Source organism: Lithobates pipiens, unplaced genomic scaffold (assembly GCF_037356315.1).
Source record: "Lithobates pipiens isolate NorthernLeopardFrog02 unplaced genomic scaffold, aLitPip1_a1.2 Scaffold_23, whole genome shotgun sequence".
In the NCBI taxonomy this organism is placed as follows: domain Eukaryota; kingdom Metazoa; phylum Chordata; class Amphibia; order Anura; family Ranidae; genus Lithobates; species Lithobates pipiens.
In genome coordinates, this window is record NW_027507785.1 from 172,511,595 (window position 1) to 172,531,560 (window position 19,966).

The window sequence follows — 19,966 nt, forward strand, 5'->3', positions numbered from 1 at the left end:
TAAATATTTATAAAACTCTTTGACAAGAAAATGAATCAAATACAGTCTTCCTTCTATTCCACCTTCAGTGATTTTTCATTTATTGTGGCTCTACCCAATGAAAACTCCAAACTTATGTACTCACCAAACCCTTCACCTTTTAGGGAAGGTAACAGTTGTGGGACCTTTGACTCAATGATTTTTTTTCAAAGTACAGTAAGTAGGTGCTGGATGTTTTGTATCTTTTCCTTGGAATTGTCAAAATATTTTATTCAGATCAGTGGGTATACTGTATATATATAAAAACACTTATTGGATTGGTTTAATCATTTGTGCATTTCGCTAGATTTGAGGTATTATGGATATTTTTAGCTTTTTAACCATTTCAATACCAGGCTATAGTCAAATGATGCCCACAGATGGGATCTCCCATCCTGGGTGGAAGTCATATGACGGCCTCTGTATTTCGCCACTCCTGCGGGCCCCCGGGGGTCCGCAGCACAGCGATCGTAGATGAGGTGTGTCCCTTAGACACAGCTCATCCCCGATCTGTGTGATTTCCATCCCCATCCACCCCCCCGATACACGTGACCGGCCGTGTCCAATCACAGCCGGTCACATGTACTGTGCATTCACAGTGCTCGTGCATGCGCCTAGGGCGCGTGCAGAGCAGCGATCGGGGATGCGGCTTGTCACCCTTACTCCGATCCCCGATCGCAATAAAGAGCCAATGAAATTGGCACTTTACCACATGACCGGCTGTGTCCAATCACAGCCGGTCACAAAATGTAAACAAACCGCAGTAACGAGATGTTACCGGAGGAGATTGTGGTAACATCTCGTTGCTGCCTAGTGTACACACCAACACACACTGATTACCCCCCCAATAAAGCGGATCTGTCATCACCCATCAAAGTACCTGTCATCACCCATCACAGCCCATCTGAGTACTCGATTACCTGTCAGCCCATCTGAGTACCCGAGTACCTGTCCCAACCCATCTGAGTACCCGAGTACCTGTCCCAGCCCATCTGAGTACCCGAGTACCTGTACCAGCCCATCTGAGTACCCGAGTACCTGTCAAAGCCCATCTGAGTACCCGAGTACCTGTCACAGCCCATCTGAGTACCCGAGTACCTGTCACAGCCCATCTGAGTACCCGAGTACCTGTCACAGCCCATCTGAGTACCCGAGTACCTGAGTACCCATCAGCCCATCTGAGTACCCGAGTACCTGAGTACCTGTCCCAGCCCATCTGAGTACCCGAGTACCTGTCCCAGCCCATCTGGGTACCCAAGTACCTGTCCCAGCCCATCTGGGTACCCGAGTACCTGTCCCAACCCATCTGGGTACCCGAGTACCTGTCCCAGCCCATCTGAGTACCTGTCACAGCCCATCTGAGTATCCGAGTACCTGAGCACCTGTCCCAGCCCATCTGAGTACCCGACTACCTGTCCCAGCCCATCTGAGTACCTGAGTACCTGTCACAGCCCATCTGAGTACTGAGTACCTGAGTACCTGTCACAGCCCATCTGAGTACTCGAGTACCTGAGTACCTGTCACAGCCCATCTGAGTACCCGAGTACCTGAGTACCTGACACAGCCCATCTGAGTACCCGAGTACCCGTCAGCCCATCTGAGTACCCAAGTACCTGAGTACCCATCAGCCCGAGTACCCAAGTACCTGAGTAACCGTCAGCCCATCTGAGTACCCAAGTACCTGAGTACCTGTCAGCCCATCTGAGTACCCAAGTACCTGTCACAGCCCATCTGAGTACCTGTCACAGCCCATCTGAGTACCTGTCACAGCCCATCTGAGTATCCGAGTACCTGAGCACCTGTCCTAGCCCATCTGAGTACCCGAGTACCTGTCCCAGACCATCTGAGTACCCGAGTACCTGTCACAGTCCATCTGAGTACCTGAGTACCTGTCACAGCCCATCTGAGTACCCGAGTACCTGTCACAGCCCATCTGAGTACCTGAGTACCCATCAGCCCATCTGAGTACCCGAGTACCTGAGTACCCGCCAGCCCATCTGAGTACCCAAGTACCTGAGTACCCATCAGCCCATCTGAGTACCCAAGTACCTGAGTACCCGTCAGCCCATCTGAGTACCCAACTACCTGAGTACCTGTCAGCCCATCTCAGTAACTGTCACAGCCCATCTGAGTACCTGTCACAGCCCATCTGAGTATCCGTGTACCTGAGCACCTGTCCCAGCCCATCTGAGTACCCGAGCACCTGTCCCAGCCCATCTGGGTACCCGAGTACCTGTCCCAGCCCATCTGGGTACCCGAGTACCTGTCCCAGCCCATCTGGGTACCCGAGTACCTGTCCCAGCCCATCTGAGTACCCGAGTACCTGTCCCAGCCCATCTGAGTACCTGAGTACCTGCCAGCCCATCTGAGTACCCGAGTACCTGTCACAGCCCATCTGAGTATCAGAGTACCTGAGCACCTGTCCCAGCCCATCTGAGTACCTGTCCCAGCCCATCTGAGTACCTGACACAGTCCATCTGAGTACTGAGTACCTGGGTACCTGTCACAGCCCATCTGAGTACCCGAGTACCTGAGTACCTGGCACAGCCCATCTGAGTACCGGAGTACCTGAGTACCCGTCAGCCCATCTGAGTACCCGAGTACCCGTCAGCCCATCTGAGTACCCAAGTACCTGAGTACCCATCAGCCCATCTGAGTACCCAAGTACCTGAGTACCCGTCAGCCCATCTGAGTACCCAAGTACCTGTCCCAGCCCATCTGAGTACCCGAGTACCTGTCCCAGCCCATCTGAGTACCCGAGTACCTGTCAGCCCATCTGAGTACCTGTCACAGCCCATCTGAGTACCTGTCACAGCCCATCTGTCATTTCATGGTTAATTCCATTGTCCTGGTGCTCCAGGGCCTTCACAAATGTAATAGGTCGTTAGGAAATTAGAGGTGTCATTTATGCTCCTAGAACACCTGACGGCACTCCTTGCATGTTGGGCCTCTGTATGTGGACATGCTGTGTAAAAGTCACACACATGTGGTATCGCCATACTCAGGATGAGTAGCAGAATGTATTTTGGGGTGTAATTTTTTTCTATATACATGCTTTGAGTTAGAAATATCTTATAAAATGACCACTTTGTGTAAAAAAATTTTTTTTTTCATTTTATTTTCTTTTTTACATCAAAAAGCGTTTATTGAGCAAAGTAGAAAACAGTAACATGAAATACAATATCACAACTGAGAGCAGCGGTACATAAAGGTATTTAAGAGCTTACAGACTCTTCACCACACTATTGCTCCTCACTCTTACTGCAATAACAATCGGTGTATCAAAAGTGCATAAAGTGCTGAAGATAATAATCAAAATCCAAACGCACATCAAAAATGTGCTCTAGAGTATAACCATCCAAAAGGTGCTCTGGGATATCACATCAAATAATAGTTAACTATGATCATGCAAAATGTGAGTCCATTCAGTGGTAAACGAACCAATGTCCTGCGTGACCAAAAAAGGGGGGGTAATTCCACCGGTGCTCCTGTGAATCCTGTGTTCACACAATAGGTGCAGTAACTACCTTACCTTACTGCTGTAAGGTAAACAGCATTCCAAGAGACACTTGCTATCCACTGGTGTGGGTTTAGTAAATGGTTTTACTCTGGACACTCAATCACCATATGCATGTAGTATCATAGAGGGAAGGAAGGGGAACACTCCAATAGTGAAGTATGTATTCACAATTTCGATTTATTCAAATAAGAAAAAAGCTTGGGTACTCACATTAAAAAAAATATAAAATGTACAATTACAAAACGAACGAGCACCGCGCTCGTACTCCGGACGTCACTTCCGGTGTCCTCACTCTCCAATAGCGTTCCTACGCGTATCGTCATGTGACTTCATCAGGGAATCCCTGATTGTTATTGCACTTTATTAAGTTGCACTATTAAGTGTTTTACAAGCTTTACTCTTTTTTATATTTTGAGTACTAACTCTTTTATACATATTGGATATCTATATTTATTTTATTTGTATTTTTTTCTATAATTTTTTATATATATATATTTTATTTTTATTTATATATATTTCCATTGCTATTGCACGCTGTTCCACCGCTATTTTTGATTTCACATAGCACTTGATCTGTTACTGTTTACATTAGGTTTAGTGCACCGTTTGATGCACTGCACCAAAGTGGATATATACACTGTCTGAGTTTATTTATGCACGTAGTTTATTCATTTACTATTTATTGCTGTTTAGGCACTGTAGTTAGTTTATTTTAGTTTACTGGCATCCTTGTTTGTTTATTTGGAGCGCAACACCAACTATTATTTATTATCACTTACTTTGGGGAGGGTTATCACCCCTGCCGGTGTTTTGCTGCAACCATAGTCTTTATTTTTACTTTAGGGCACGTAGTCTGGCGCGAGAATACTTTATACCTTTACTATGCATTTACAAGACTGTACAAAAACTTCCTAAACCTACTGAAGGGACAATGTTGCACCCTCTTGGGTCCTATGTCTCTTGCTGTTTTCCCTTCATCTAGTTATAGAGCCAGAACCTTGTGGTAGGAGAGAACCGTGGGTCTATATAAACCACTTGTACCAAGCCGTTATCCTGTTAATATTCTTAGATGAAATCTGAGATTGTACACAGAAAAGAAAATAGGTAAGTTTGGTGAAGCCGGAAAAAGATAGGGTTGGACAGTCTACGTGAGCAAATTATATCTCAATTATCTTTATGAATATCGGCATACTTTTTGGCGTATCGGAACACAATCCAAGGTGTCCAAGTGTCATGGAATTTTTCCACAGATTCATGGGAGAAGCAATCTTTCACTAATCTCAGGATGTCATAGGTTGTGTTGTGAAAGAGAGCGGTTCCCCTTCCCGAGATGAAGTCGGGGTTGTCCTGGAGCGGTGTCAAAGGACTAAGTGGGGTTGTCACCGCAAAGTGCTTTATAGTTGCGTGTAGTACAGTCAATGTATTCTCTGTCAGAGGATTTAGGCTGTTTATTTCTTTAAGTCTGCTCAGGGAAATCCATGGAGAAAAGCGTAGTCTGTTATCAGTGAGTAAGTCTTCCAGTCGCACCCAGTCCTTATCATTCCTGTGGCAGTGCCAGTCAATTATCCTGGTAAGTTGTGCTGCTAATTGATATTTCTTGAAGTCTGGTAACCCCATCCCTCCCAGTTCCTTGGGTTTCTTCAGTAAAGCAAATCTAATCCTCACTCTCTTATTATTCCATAGGAATCGCAGGACCAGGGAATTTAGTTTATGGAAGAAACTTCTTGGAATGTGAACTGGTAACGCTCTGAACAGGTAGATCAGCCTCGGCAAAATTGACATTTTCAGTATTGCCGCCCCGGCCAAACCAAGAAAACAACCCCGAGCCCCAAGACCGTAGGTCTCCTTCTATTGTTTTCAACAGCGGGGGGAAGTTGTGTTCGAAAACTTTTCTGGTATCCGGAGCTACCCACACACCCAGGTACTTAAGTGCCACCGCCTCCCATTGGAAAGGGCAGTTTTCCTTGGTTCTGCTTAACTCTTCCAGATTTAAGTCCACATTTAAAGCCTCGGACTTGGAATAATTCATTTTTAAATTTGAGATATAACCGAATTGCGCAAGCGCTTTAAGTAGATTGGGGATCATCGTGTGTGGTTCAGTCAAAAAGAACATCAAATCGTCGGCATAAGCTGCAACCTTGAACTCCCTGTCCCGAACCCTGAACCCTCTGATCGAACCATCTTTATTGATTGCTCTGATGAACGGCTCGAGGGATAAAATAAACAAAAGGGGTGACAAGGGGCATCCCTGTCTAGTCCCGTTCGCAATATTCACCGGGTCCGACAAGAAGCCGTTAGTCCTCACTCTGGCTGTGGGGTTTTGATATATTGCCGAGATCCATGACATCATCCGTGCTTTCAGTCCCACCTGTCTGCACGTTGCCATCATATAATCCCATGCCACCCGATAGAAGGCCTTCTCCGCGTCCGTGGACAGGAGAAGGCCCCCGATCTTCCCTAAACAAGCCGTCTGCGCCAGCAAAAGCGTTTTAATAATGTTATCTTTGGCCTCCCTCCCTGGCATAAAGCCAACCTGTTCCGACCCAATCAGCTCCGACAAAAGTGGGCTCAATCTGAGGGGGCGTGGTTTGCCTGTCGAGGAAGATGGCTGCTTGAATCCCTAGCTCCGTCGGATTTCAGCTCTTACCTTTAGCAATCCAGCGATCGCGGTGTATATTCGGTGACTAGACATGGGGACTTCATCGAGAGGTACCTCGGGATCACGATCCCGTTCCCCTAGAGGACCTGACAACCGAGCCTCGCACAGCATACCGGAGATGTTCCGGACCCATCGACATAACATGGCGGACGCCTCCTCACACTCCTTGAGGAATCCGACGGGCATCACTCTCTCCCCCACATCCCCAGCTTCTACACCACAGATGCAAGACTCCAGCCCACACGGACAACAAACCTTGTGCCTTGCCGATCTCAGAGCTGTGGCTACCGACATCAAAGATACCCTGTCGGCAGCGATCTCTGATCTCCGCCATGAGCTACAGGCTATTGCGGGTAGAGTACAGGCCGTGGAAAAGATGGCCGACCGTCACCAACACGCCCTTTCTAACCTGGAGCGCAAGACGGCTACGCATAACTTTTACCTCAGGGATCTACAGAGACACGTCGAAGACCTCGACAATCGAGGCAGAAGACATAACCTGAGGGTACGAGGTATACCCGAAACTGTAGGTTCTGAGACCCTGAAACCGACAGTCATCGCACTCTTCAATGACATCCTAAACAAGCCGCCCCAATCTCCGATCGAGATGGAACGAATCCATAGGGCGCTCAGGCCTCGTGGCAAAGATACCGATCCACCGAGGGATGTAGTGTGCTGTCTAGTGGATTATTCCCTCAAAGAGGCTATCCTACAGAATTCTAGATCAAGATCCGACATATCTCACGATGGTCATGCGATACAGATATTCCAAGATTTGTCGGCCATTACACTAAAGAACCGTAGAGATCTCCGCCCGCTCTTGGATGTACTCCGAATGAAAGGGATAGCGTATAAATGGAAATTTCCGTTTGGTCTTCAAGCCACCAATAACTCCCGCACTGCCCTACTTCGGGTCCCGGAGGAGCTTGATAATTTTTGTCACATGTTGGATATACCATTCGTTCGCGCCGAGATCAAGACCAAGAAGAGCTGATGGAGGTTACAGTCGCTTCATCCAGACGTCGCCGCTCACCTTCCTCTCCTAGAGGACGCAGAGGTGGTTCTCCGCATCACCAACAGCATGGATCGAATTCCGGCCAGCTCCCCAGGAGAGCTCGCAGGGACCGCTAGGAAGCTCATCCCGGCCTTATTTCTTTTCTCAAGTTTGGGCCAGTTGCCCTCTTTTATAGCTCGCCATGCGGGGAGTCGCATTGTGCGAGATACGGGCCCGTTTGGATCTGGTAATGCACCGCTGCAGTTTCAAGCAGAGGGAATACCTCGGTAATTAACTCATATGTCGCAGTGAAGACAGTAAGTGTGCGATTCGCTATCCAGGACTGTTAAGACTGGTTGTTTGTTCTAATTTTTGATTTTTTTTTCCCTTTTTTTTTTCCCTTTTTTTTTTTTTCTTGGTCTCTATGTGCTCAGATGGACTTCTTTGGTTTACGCTTTGGAGTCTCTTTTATGGTTAACTGGGGGGGGGTACCCTAGATCTGGCTAAACCCCATATAGACCTTGGTTGTATGTTGTATAAGGGATTAAATCTCTCCATGTTGCTGATTTCTTGTGATCTTTACGCAGAGACGCAGTAGGTACTTCTCCATACTATTAGTTGTTTTTTTTTTTTCTTTTTTCTCTCGCTCTGGTGCCCTACTGGGGTACGATGTGGAGTCCATTCGATTGTACCACCCCCTATAGGGTTTTATTGTATTGAGCAGCCATCCGCAGCCATCCGCACAAGTATCACCTCTACGGTTAGTTTAGTTTACTCGCCCTATTTATAGTGTAAGAATTCCCAGCCCACTCAGACTCTGCATCAGGTTATCTTATTCCTGATTCCCTGCAATAGCTGATCGGCTGGTTGTATACCTTGTCCTAGACCCATGTTCCACTAACTGCCCCTCGCAAAACGTATGGAAGACAGTATAGTCGGCCTCCTTGAGGCGACATATCAGGTCGATTCTCGGTCTGGATCCCAGAGGGCTCTCCTTCCGGGCTCTATCGAATCCGTTTTTCGATTGCTTGCGGACCCCTCTTTACAGGTGTATAGGTTTTTGTTACTTCTAGGGTATCTATTGTCCTCCCCCCCGCCCCCTACCCCCTGATGGCTGTTCTCCCAGAGTGCCTGATTCTCACAGACCATAATTTCCAGGCTTCAGGTATATCTTCCTTAGGTATGGCTTGCAGTTTATATTTCATAATGCAGATGTATTTCAGCACAGTTAAGCCCTAAGGAGATGGCCCTCCGGAGACAGGGGGGTATGTCGGGATCACTTTTCAGTAACCTTTTGGAACCCCATCCCATTTGCTCTTAGCATATTGTTTATTTCCCCTTGCACACATGAGGAAACTAAACTCCTACAGGTCTCTGATCGATCATTGATGTGATACTAAGGCTGAACCCCTTGATATTGTATGTCCTACACCTCTACAGAGCCATAGAGCTGATTTCCTGACGGATTATAATGTGTTCCGTCCCCCTCGCAGTCAAACCACTACCCTCACGGTGGGTACTATAGTAACACACGTCATCTTTCTAGTTCCTGATCTGCCTATACCCATCGACCCATACCGACCCATTGTATATATTGGTTGAGGAGACTACCCTCTCCCCTATAGTCGGTTAATCCCCTAATTGTCCCCTGGTGAATCCCTTTGGGTTCTAAGGAAACAGACTTCCCCCCCTGTAGCCCCTCATTCCCGTCCCCACCTCATCTCCAACTCCGTTCCCCCGACCCTGATACCATTTCGGGATTTTATACCGGCTCCTTTATAGATCGTAGGACCCAGGTCCGCGGGGTTACCAGCATGCCCAAACTCAAACTTACCTCACTTAATGTGAGAGGCTTAAATACTCCCGAAAAGAGAAGCCAATTGTTGGTTCAAATGGAAAAATCCAAGACAGATATCTTGTACTTGCAAGAAACGCATTTTCGGGCAGATAGGATCCCAAAATTACGCTCCTCATACGTTACCTCCGCATATCACGCCACGAACTGCATCGCAAAATTGAAAGGGGTTTCCATACTATTTGCCAAACACTGTAACTTCCAACTGATCGATAAGTTAGCAGATACTAAAGGTAGATTTTTGTTTTTGAAGGGCACCTGGAGCGGCAAAACTTATACCTTAGCAAATGTTTATGCTCCAAATATAAAACAAGTATCGTTCTTCCGCACGATTGCCCAAGCCCTCTCCTCGTTTGGAGCTGGCACCTTGATACTCGGAGGGGACTTCAACGTTCCCCTACACCCCCTCCTGGATACATCGAATGGAAAAACCTCAATCCCGTATGCAGCCCTCAGAGCCATTAAAACTCAGTTGCAAACCCTATTGCTGCACGATACTTGGCGTACCCTCCATCCCCTAGATAAAGATTTTACATTTTTCTCCCCCCCTCACAAGAAATATTCTCACTTGGACTATTTCTTCCTAACCCAAAAAGATTTACATCTCGTACATAGTGCTTCCATTGACCCCATGATCTTGTCCGATGACCACCCGATCTCCCTGACCATCTCACTGCCCGAGGGCTCTAATAATTCCCGGATTTGGAGGCTAGACCCATCCTTACTCACGGATCCATCTACCATTGAATCCCTAAAGACCACGATCCACCAATTTTTTGCAGATAACAAACCTGAAGACACTTCGCCTCTATTGAACTGGGAGGCCCATAAATGTGTAATCAGGGGCACCCTCATAGCAGCCATGGCACAACGTAAGAAAGAGCAAAAACAGCGTTTTCAGGAGCTAACACGCAAAATTGCATCCCTTGAGAAAGCCCACAAACAATCGCAAGCTATTCAGACATTGGCGACCCTTATCCAAACCAGACAGGAAATGCTTGATTTCTTAGGCAAACAAATTAGACGGAAATATATTTTAGCGCAGGGATATTTTTACGAATATGGTAACAAAGCAGGGAAAGGTTTAGCAAAGGCTCTCCAGGCTAAGAAGGCAGAAATGACGGTGCACTCACTCTCAGACTCATCGGGGCGCAAAGTGACGACTAATCCGGACATAGCGTCCCAATTTGTCGCTTTCTATACTAAGTTATATAACCTATCGCCAGCAGATCAGCATTCCATAGGGGCAGATAGACAAACGTTAATTGCGACCTTTCTCCAGCAACACGCCCCGGAACCAATTTCCGCGGCGGACCGCCAACAATTACAGGAACCTTTGGCAGCTGAAGAAGCTATCAAGGCGCTCTCGCAAATGAAACCTGGTAAAAGCCCAGGACCAGATGGCCTGACGACGGGATATTACAAAATGTTTCAAGACATCCTTCTCAAACATTTCTTAACGGCGTTTAACGCTTGTTCGACCCCTCTGACACCCCCGCGTGACATGCTTACTGCTCACATCACCGTAATTCCGAAGCCAGGGAAGGATACCTCAAACGTGGCTAACTACCGTCCAATTTCCCTACTTAATGTGGACCTTAAATGGTTCGCAAAAATATTGGCCAATCGACTCCTACCTCTACTCCCACAGACGATTCATTTAGATCAAGTTGGTTTTATTCCAGGGAGGGAAGCGCGGGATAATACCACCAAAGCACTGAATGTTCACCACTGGCTACAATCCCAGAAACAACAGGGCTTTTTCCTGTCACTTGATGCCGAGAAGGCGTTTGATAGAGTGGCCTGGGACTATATGCTATTTACGTTACATAAGCTGGGTATTCCACCCCTAATGATTAACCTCATAACGACATTGTACACCAATCCCACTGCGCAAGTCCGTGTGAATGGCCACCTATCAAACGCCTTCTCCATCAATAACGGAACTCGCCAGGGGTGTCCCCTTTCCCCGATCATATTTATCCTGACCTTAGAACCCCTTCTCAACTGCATTCGATCTAATCCCAATATAAGAGGGATTGAGATTCATAAACACCAATATAAAGCAGCAGCCTTTGCTGACGACATACTTCTTTTTCTCTCAGACCCATTGACGACCATCCCCTCCTTACTTCAGACTTTACAGCACTATAATCTTCTTTCCAACCTCCAAATCAATTTCGCGAAATCCACGGCCCTCAACGTGTCCCTACCGCCAGACCTTTGTGCCAAATGTAAAACAGATTTCCCCTTCGCTTGGAACGACCACAAACTTACGTATCTGGGTATCCAATTGACATCTGACTCGCGTGATTGGTATGCCTCTAATTATTTACCTCTCTTACAATCCATTACCAGGGATATCACCAAATGGTCAGGGGGTCTTTTCTCGTGGTTCGGAAGATTGGCGATAATTAAAATGAATATTTTGCCAAGAATCCTTTACCTTCTCCAAGCAATCCCGATTTCGCTTCCGAAAGCTTTCTTTGCTTCCTTTCGTAGAATATGTTCCGCCTTTATCTGGGGTAAATCCACACCTAGAATAAATTATGTACAACTGACAAAGCCTAAACTTGAAGGAGGTTTGGGTTTACCTGATATTCGTAAATACCATTTAGCCTGTCATCTTACCAGAATCTTGGATTGGAGCATACACTCCGAAACGAAAGATTGGATACGTTTGGAAGATTCATTAGCAGCGATCCCTTTGGCTCAAGTCCCGTGGTTAGCACCAAATCACATCCCAAATGCTTTGCAAATTCACCCCCTAATACAACCCTCGCTCTCTGCGTTTCGTGAATGTTGCGCCAAGTATGTCATATCCTCCAACCCTGGCCCCCTAACGCTGTTAAAACTTAATCCGGCCTTCTCCCCGGGCATGACTACAGGATTCCTTTCGGATTCCTGGCCCTATGATACGATCCAATCCCGTCACTTTTATGAAGGATCGCGCTTGCGCACATACGAGTCTTTGGTTGCAATGTCCCGATCACATTCTTTTCCCTTCTGGACGTATGTGCAATTGAGGCACTTCCTCCTAACTCCCCCCACGCAAACGATTTGGTCACGTCGCCTTACCCCGTTCGAGGAACTTTGCGCGCATAAGGAACCGACGAGACATCTGGTGTCGACCACCTACGCACTCCTCTCCCATTATCCCACTACCTCGAATAACTGGATCCAGACCAGGTGGGATCAAGACCTAACACGACAATTGACTAAGGGAGATTGGGAAACTATACACACACTAACACATAAGGGTTCCCTTAATACCAATACTCAAGAAAATGCTTACAAGATAACCTCACGCTGGTATCGAACACCTCTTAAATTGCAGCGGGTGTTCCCGCATTTGTCCCCCCAATGCTGGAGATGTACAGATGGTATTGGTTCTTACCTACATATATGGTGGTCCTGTCCCAAATTACAGCCGTTTTGGAGGGAGGTCCATAGACTTATCAAACAGGTTACTACCCATGATCTGGCCTTCACGCCATCGCAATTCCTGTTAAATTTGCCCTCGATCCCCAAAAAGATGTATTTCCGCTCACTCGCCATGCATATGGTAAATGCTGCCAAGTTATGCATTCCAGCCTGTTGGCGTAAAGTTGAAGCTCCCACTATCTGCGCCTGGTTGAGCAGAATTAGTAAAACGGCAGAAATGGAAGAACTTATCCACCAAGCCCAAGACCGTTCTGCTACTTTCAATACGAATTGGGCATGCTGGTATCACTTCATATCCACTCCTGAATATAGAAACATCACTCAGCCAACGTGTTCCGGGGAACGGAGTTGACAAAAAAAACAAAAAAAAACAAAAAACAAAAAAAAAACCTGCCCCCTCACCCTCCCCTCCTTCCCGAATTCTCATCCTCCCTTTTTCTTGATTAATTTTAGTATTATTTGATATACTAATTTGTGATAGGTTCTGGTATTGTACCCATACTGACGGACCTGCTAGTTAAGTCAAGGTTATCCGCTCATTATGATAGTTTAAGTTTATTTACTAAATGAGTGAGAATCACTTTTTCAATTAACACCCTGCCCCACTGACATAGCAAGTTCCCTTACGGGATGTTGGTGTTGGCAAGGGGTTATAACGCACTACCTTTTATTTGGTTCAGGAAAGTTCTAAGAACTTACGTTGTTACTATAGTTTCTATGCTTCTGATTCAGTTTTTCAAGATGTTTAGATATTTTATGATATCAGGTTGTAATTGTCCCGGCATTGTATGGCACTGATCTTATTAATATGCACATTGCAATGTGCTTTATACATTTGTATTTGTATTCATCAAAATCTTAATAAAATTTATTTGAAAAAAAAAAAAAAGAAGATGAAATCCCCAAACAATAAAAGCATAATTTTCGAGAAGAGTGGGGAAGCTTTAGATCCTTTTCATGATTTAATTAAAGTTTATAACCTTAAAAAAAAAAAAAAAAAAAAAAAGTGGGCTCAATCTGTTAGCCAGGATTTTTGTCAGGGTTTTAAGGTACAGATTTAGGAGTGATATCGGCCTGTAGTTTGCACAAGAAGATGGATCCTTATTGGGTTTGGGTAACACCGCTATATGGGCCGACAAAAAATCGGGAGTGACCTTCCTTGGCGTGGACAGGGAGTTCAAGGCTTTTTTTATTGGGGTTGAGAGGATATCTAAAAAAAGTTTTGTAATGGATGGCCGTATAGCCGTCCGGCCCCGGACTTTTCCCTGTCTTCAAGTTGGCTATAGCTCGTTTAACTTCTTCGTCTGAAATCTGTTCGTCAAGTGATATCAAGTCCGATTCCTCAAGGGCTGGGAGCACACTCTCTTGTAGGAAATCTTTAATAATTTGGGTTCTATTTCCTTCCAGGCTCGTGGGTTTATGTTGTGGGGGTAGGTTATATAACCCTGTGTAGTATTTATGAAAATGGGCAGCAATTGTGTCATTATTTACGTCTAGGAAACCCTCCGCATTCCGAATACCGTTAATGATCTGGCCGGAGCTATGCTCTCTTAGGGCCTTAGCTAGCAATCTACCTGCTTTGTTTCCCCCTTCGTAGTATATCTTTTTTTTTTAAAAGAGCAGACGTTTAGATTTAATATTCATCAAGTCGTGTAATTGCTTCCTGGTCGTCAATAAGACTGTGGCCGTTCATTCGCACAATGTGCGCTTGTGCATCGTTTCGAGTCTAGCTATCTTCTCAAGTAGGCCTGTCATCTCTTTCTCCTGTTCGTGTTTACGTCTTGCCCCCCAGCTTGATTAGTACCCCCCTGATATTACACTTGTGTGCTTCCCAAAGCACTAAAGGGCCTGTGTCGGGCAGGTCATTAAGTGAGAAAAACTCTTTAAGAGCAGCTACAATCTGAGGTAGAGTTTTGGGGTCCGTCAGGCGAGAGGAGTTTAGTTTCCAAGTGTTGCTTTTCTGTCTCTGCGTACTGAAGTCCATTGACACATCTATTGGGGCATGGTTGGAGATAGCTTGTGTGCCAATTTTGGCTCCACTAATCGCAGGCAGGTCGCGCTGAGTCACAAACAGATAATCAATGCGGGAATATTTATTATGTGGGATTGAGTAGTATGTATAATCCCTACCCTCTGGATTTAGAAGGCTCCATGAGTCTACTAATTGCAGGGTCTGTAAAAGTTTTTTGATCCCTTTCAGAATCTGAAATGTGACACACGACCTACCTGTGGAAGTGTTCCAGTGGATCTAAGGGGATATTAAAATCCCCGCCTAGGATGATACAGCCTGATGCAAAGCCCTGTAACTCCCTTACCAGGTGTCGGCAAAATTGTAAATGATTTGTGTCGGGGAAGTATACATTGACCAGGGTGAGGGGTCTGCCCCCGTAAATACCCTTTAGAAAAATGTATCGTCCCTCCGGGTCCGATACCGTCTCGGACACAGCGAAAGGAGTGTCTTTGCCTAGGAGAATCGAAACTCCCTTTGTCTTAGACAAGCTATTCGTGGCATGGAATGCTTTCGTAAAGAATTTATTTGTCTGTCTGTGCGTCTGTCGAGAAACAAAATGCGTCTCCTGAAGGAAAACACATTGTGGCTTACCTCTTTGCAGTTCTCTAAGTACTATGGTTCTCTTTTCCGGGATGTTCAGTCCCTTTACATTATGCGAGATCACCATGGGCATGCGCCCTAATGTTGTGTATGCCATTTAGTTAACTATGCGAACCAGTATCAACTGGATAATTGTCAAAACAGATCCAACCTACCACAGTATAAGAGTCAAGATTAGTGAATAACAGAGTATAAACAACTTTCAAAAGGCTATCGCACCCAGTGACGATGTATTTCAATAAAGTGTTAATAGTAGAACATGAGTAAGAAAAAGAAAGAGATGAAAAAAGAGGAAGCGGAAAGAAGAAAGCAGAGAAAAAAAAAAGGGGGAGGGGGGGGAGGAGAATAATAAAAAAAAGATAAGGAACAGCAGAAAGGAGTTAGCTGTCCCCAGGTGGTAAGTATACAGATATTTAACCACTGTTAGTTGAGCCCAACCAACAGGGTGTCAAATTAACCTCTTCCGAGATCGGATAAATATCCCCGTCTAGGAAGGCTTGGTAGGAACGTGGGTCAGTCCAGGTAGCGTAATGTTCTATCCGTGGAGCTGACCAGGTTATGCGGCTAACAAAACAACAATAAAAAAAATAAAAATAAAAAATAAAAAAAGCAACCAGCAAGTAACAATACAATTCAAGTACAACAGTACTAAAAATCACAGTGTTTTAAAATGGTCAACTACTGATCTTGCAGGCAGAACCTCCAACGCATGTGATATCTCAACTTTACTCCCTCTTGCTCAATATCACTTCCACTGACCTCCCTCCGTTTACGGTGGCCTGGGAGACAGAACTACAGCACCCTATCTCTCCTATTGACTGGCAAAAATGTTTTATCCTGACACACAAAATATCCCTCGCCACTAAGACCCAGGAAAAGGGATTTAAACTGGTAACGAGATGGTACAGATGCCCATCGACTGTACACCATTTCAACCCGGAAGTACCAGATACCTGCTGGTGGTGTCTTAGCTCCCGGGGAACCATGCTCCACATATGGTGGGAATGCCCTCCGGTACAAAGGTATTGGCAACAGATATTCAAACTTTACTGCAAGCTGATGGCGACCTCTTTACACCCCTCACCTGAGGTGGCTCTCTTATCTATACTCCCTGGTACATTCAATTCCATCAAAAAAGATATTTTACGACACTTCCTGGCGGCGGCCAAGGTAGTGATTCCCCGTCATTGGAGATCGACGGTCATGCCTTCCCTGGGGGACTGGGCTACGGAGGTGGACCGCATAAGGGACCTGGAACGTCTGTTGGCAGAGGAATGTGGTAAAAATGAACAGTTTACTCTCACCTGGACATCATGGTCCATGTTCCGATACTCCTCTGAGTTTATCTCCTGGGCTGAACATGGCCTGGACCACGTCGCCCTGGGACCATGATAGAGTGATCCTTGTCCCCTATCTCTATGCCCCCTCTTATATGCCCCTGATCCTTTTTCTTTTCTATATATTTCCATACACCCCTAGGAATCCATCTAGCTAATGTACCATGGCTTCGACTTATCTATTGTTCCTGAATCGATGTAAGAACCCCACGTAATATTTTTCCTACAAATTTTTATATAATTTCGTCTGTTGCTCTGCGCAGGGGTCAGCCTTGATCCCCCTGGCTGAACTGAAGACGAAGGGTTCTTTAGCTTATATGCTTTATTTATTTTATTCTATATATATATATATTTTTTTTTTCTTTCCCCCCTTTTCCCCCAAACATGGTTTATTATCATTCAAATTTTCCTGGTAGGCTTTCTATACATGCTTTCAATCCTTTTATCTGTACCATGGACATGTTTTTGTTCAGACACATATGATGCATATTGTTGGTGTATCTTGTTATTGTTTGTAATGTTTAACTTCTCTTTCTCAACCTTTCTCCTGAATAAAATAAGATTGAATTAAAATGGTCAACTAGAATTACGCTGGGATAGGGGAGAGAATCAGCAATTGAAAACCAATTCAATAATCAAGAGCCTGTCATCATATCTCGGCCTCTCCTGTGGAGAGGACACGGGATATATTTGTATGAGTCACCATCCATCTGAGTCTACATCCCTTGTGACATAAACTTATATAACAAGGCATGTTACTCTACGAGCCGTTACTAAAACTTATGGCAACATAATGGTGGTCCTGGTCTTCCCTGGCCATGAGCCCTTCAGTACAGGGGGCCTCTACATGTGTGGCTGTTGCGGCCTGTGTATATGCTTGAGGAGAACATTTAAAGGTTGCCGTCCTCAGAGTCAACATAGTTCAGTCATTCTCCTAAACAGGTCATGTGATGTCTTTAAGAGGGCTAGTGGTTGTACAACAATATCTTACAATGCTTGTAAGAAAAAGAAATAAAATAAAGAAGAAAAAAAAACACAATTTGGAAATCTTTCCCTCTTTCCTTTCTTCTTCTTTCCTCCTCTTTTAGCCACCCCTACAGGACCTTGCACATGGCGCTGGGAGACAATATTAATGTATAGGCAATGTCTTGGACCTTCAGTTATTTGCCATGCCATTGACATCCTATACAGTATAACATGCACTCAGGACTAGTGCGCAAATATTATACAGTATGTGTGATAAGGGAACTAATGACAACGGGAAAGCTGATATAGTCCTCCGTGGCCATATTCCCTGGAAGCCCTGTGACATAATCATTCGAAACCTTAACATTTTGTGTGAACGTTCAAATAGCTCCCCAGGGATGGCGACCATCAGCAGATATCACAGTAATCTAGCCTTGGCCCTCCTCTCTGGCTCTGGATGGTGTAGGTCTGGGGTTAGGGGTGCCCATGTTGGAGTGATTCCCTCTGTTATTCCTCATGCGCTTCAGCAAGCGTTTTTCAGGTGTGGAGAAAGGAGAACTGGGAGGGCTCTTGTTACCCAGAGGCAACATGAACTCCTGGTACTATTCAGGTAATGACACCGGGTCTATGTGCAGAGAGATCTTTTTACCTCCATGCATGACTACCAGCGCAAAGGGAAAGCACCACGTGTACCGGATCTCTCTTTCCCTAAGGATTTCCAGCAGAGGGCGCAGAGCTCTCCTGTTACGTAGTGTGATTTGTGATAAGTCTTGAAAAAGCATAATGGCTTCTCCATTAAAGATTATGCGATCATTCCTCCTGGCTCTTCTCATTATGTCCTCCTTAAGGGGGAAGCTCTGGAGGCAGCATATAATGTCTCTGGGGGGTGCCGAATCAGGGCCCTTTGCCCTGAGTGCTCTGTGTGCTCGCACAAATTCTATTGCAGTGTCCGCCTGTCTGTCCAATAGACTGTTAAAAAGTCTCTGCAAAGCTGGAACAATTTGATCGGTTTCCACAGATTTGGGTATCCCCCGTACCCTAATATTGTTCCTCCTCCCCCTGTTGTCGAAATCCTCTAAGTGGCGGTTCATCTCGATAAAGTGTGAGGAATGTGCCACAGCCACTGACTCCAGGGCATGAATGTCTTTGTCCCTTCGTTTCCCTGCCGCCTCCACTGCCGTGATTTTTTCTGTGAGGACTAGCAGATTAGACTTTAAGTCCGTGATGGCTGGCGAAAATGTAGACTTTATGTCAGCTGCGAAGCCCGACATGTGTTCATAAGTGAGGGGTTTGGAGGGGTGCGAGTGACTCCTACCTGCGTCCTCAGTTGCGGACTGGGAGTCCTCACTGAATTCATCCTCCTCGCCATTCGCCCGCGCCATCTTGTCCGGCCCACTCGGTCTCTTCATGGATTGTGTCCGGAAGATCTTGTTGATGTTCCTGGTGGAGCCGGTATTCAGGGTCTGCCGGGCACTCGAGTGAGGGGTGAGCTGGGTTTTCCTACCCATTGCAGGCTGCTGGTGCTTGACAATATAGGGTCATTTTGTGGGCAATTCTACTGTCCTGGTGCTCCAGGGCCTTCACAAATGTAATAGGTCGTTAGGAAATTAGAGGTGTCATTTATGCTCCTAGAAACCCTTACAGTGCTCCCTGCATGTTGGACCTCTCTGTGTGGCCAGCCTGTGTAAAAGTCCCACACATGTGGTATTGCCATACTCGGGAAGAGTTGAAGAATGTATTTTGGGGTGTAATTGAAAGTATGCATATGCTGTGTATGAGAAATAACTTGTTATTATGACAATTTTGTAAAAAAAAAAAACATTCTTCTTTTTCCCAAGAATTGTGGGAACAAATTACAACTTCAAAAAACTCACCATGCCTCTTACTAAATACCTAGGACTGTCTACTTTTCAGAAAGGGGTCATTTGGGGGGTATTTGTACTTTCCTGACATTTCAGAGCCTCAAGAAATGAGATAGGCCGTCAGTGCATCAGGTGTGATCAGATGTGATAAATTTTCAATGATTTGCACCATAGCTTGTAGACTATAACTTTCGGAGAGACTAAATAATATCCACTAATTTGGGTTATTTTTACCAAATAGATGTAGCAGTATAAAGTTATGAACAAAAAGGACTTATTTGCAAAATTTTATCATAGAAACTAAAAAGTGTTTTTTTTTTCAAAATTTTCACTCTTTTTTCACTTATGTCGCAAAAAATAAAAAACCCAGTTGTGATTAAATACCACCAAAAGAAAGCTCTATTTGTATGAAAAAAATTATAAAAATTTTGTTTGGATACAGTGTTGCATGACTGAGTAACTGGCATTCAAAATGTGAGAGCGCTGAAAGCTAAAAATTGGTCTGGTAAGGAAGGGTGTATAAATGCCCTGTATTGAAGTGGTTAAATAACAGACACTTAAACATAGCGGGTATATTTCAGGAACAAAATGAGAACTATGTGAATTTAGACCAGGTTTTTAGCCAACTTAAGCACAATATGGAGAAACAGATTAGGTCATGGTGGGATATTACCACCCTTGAACTTTATATAAAAGAAAA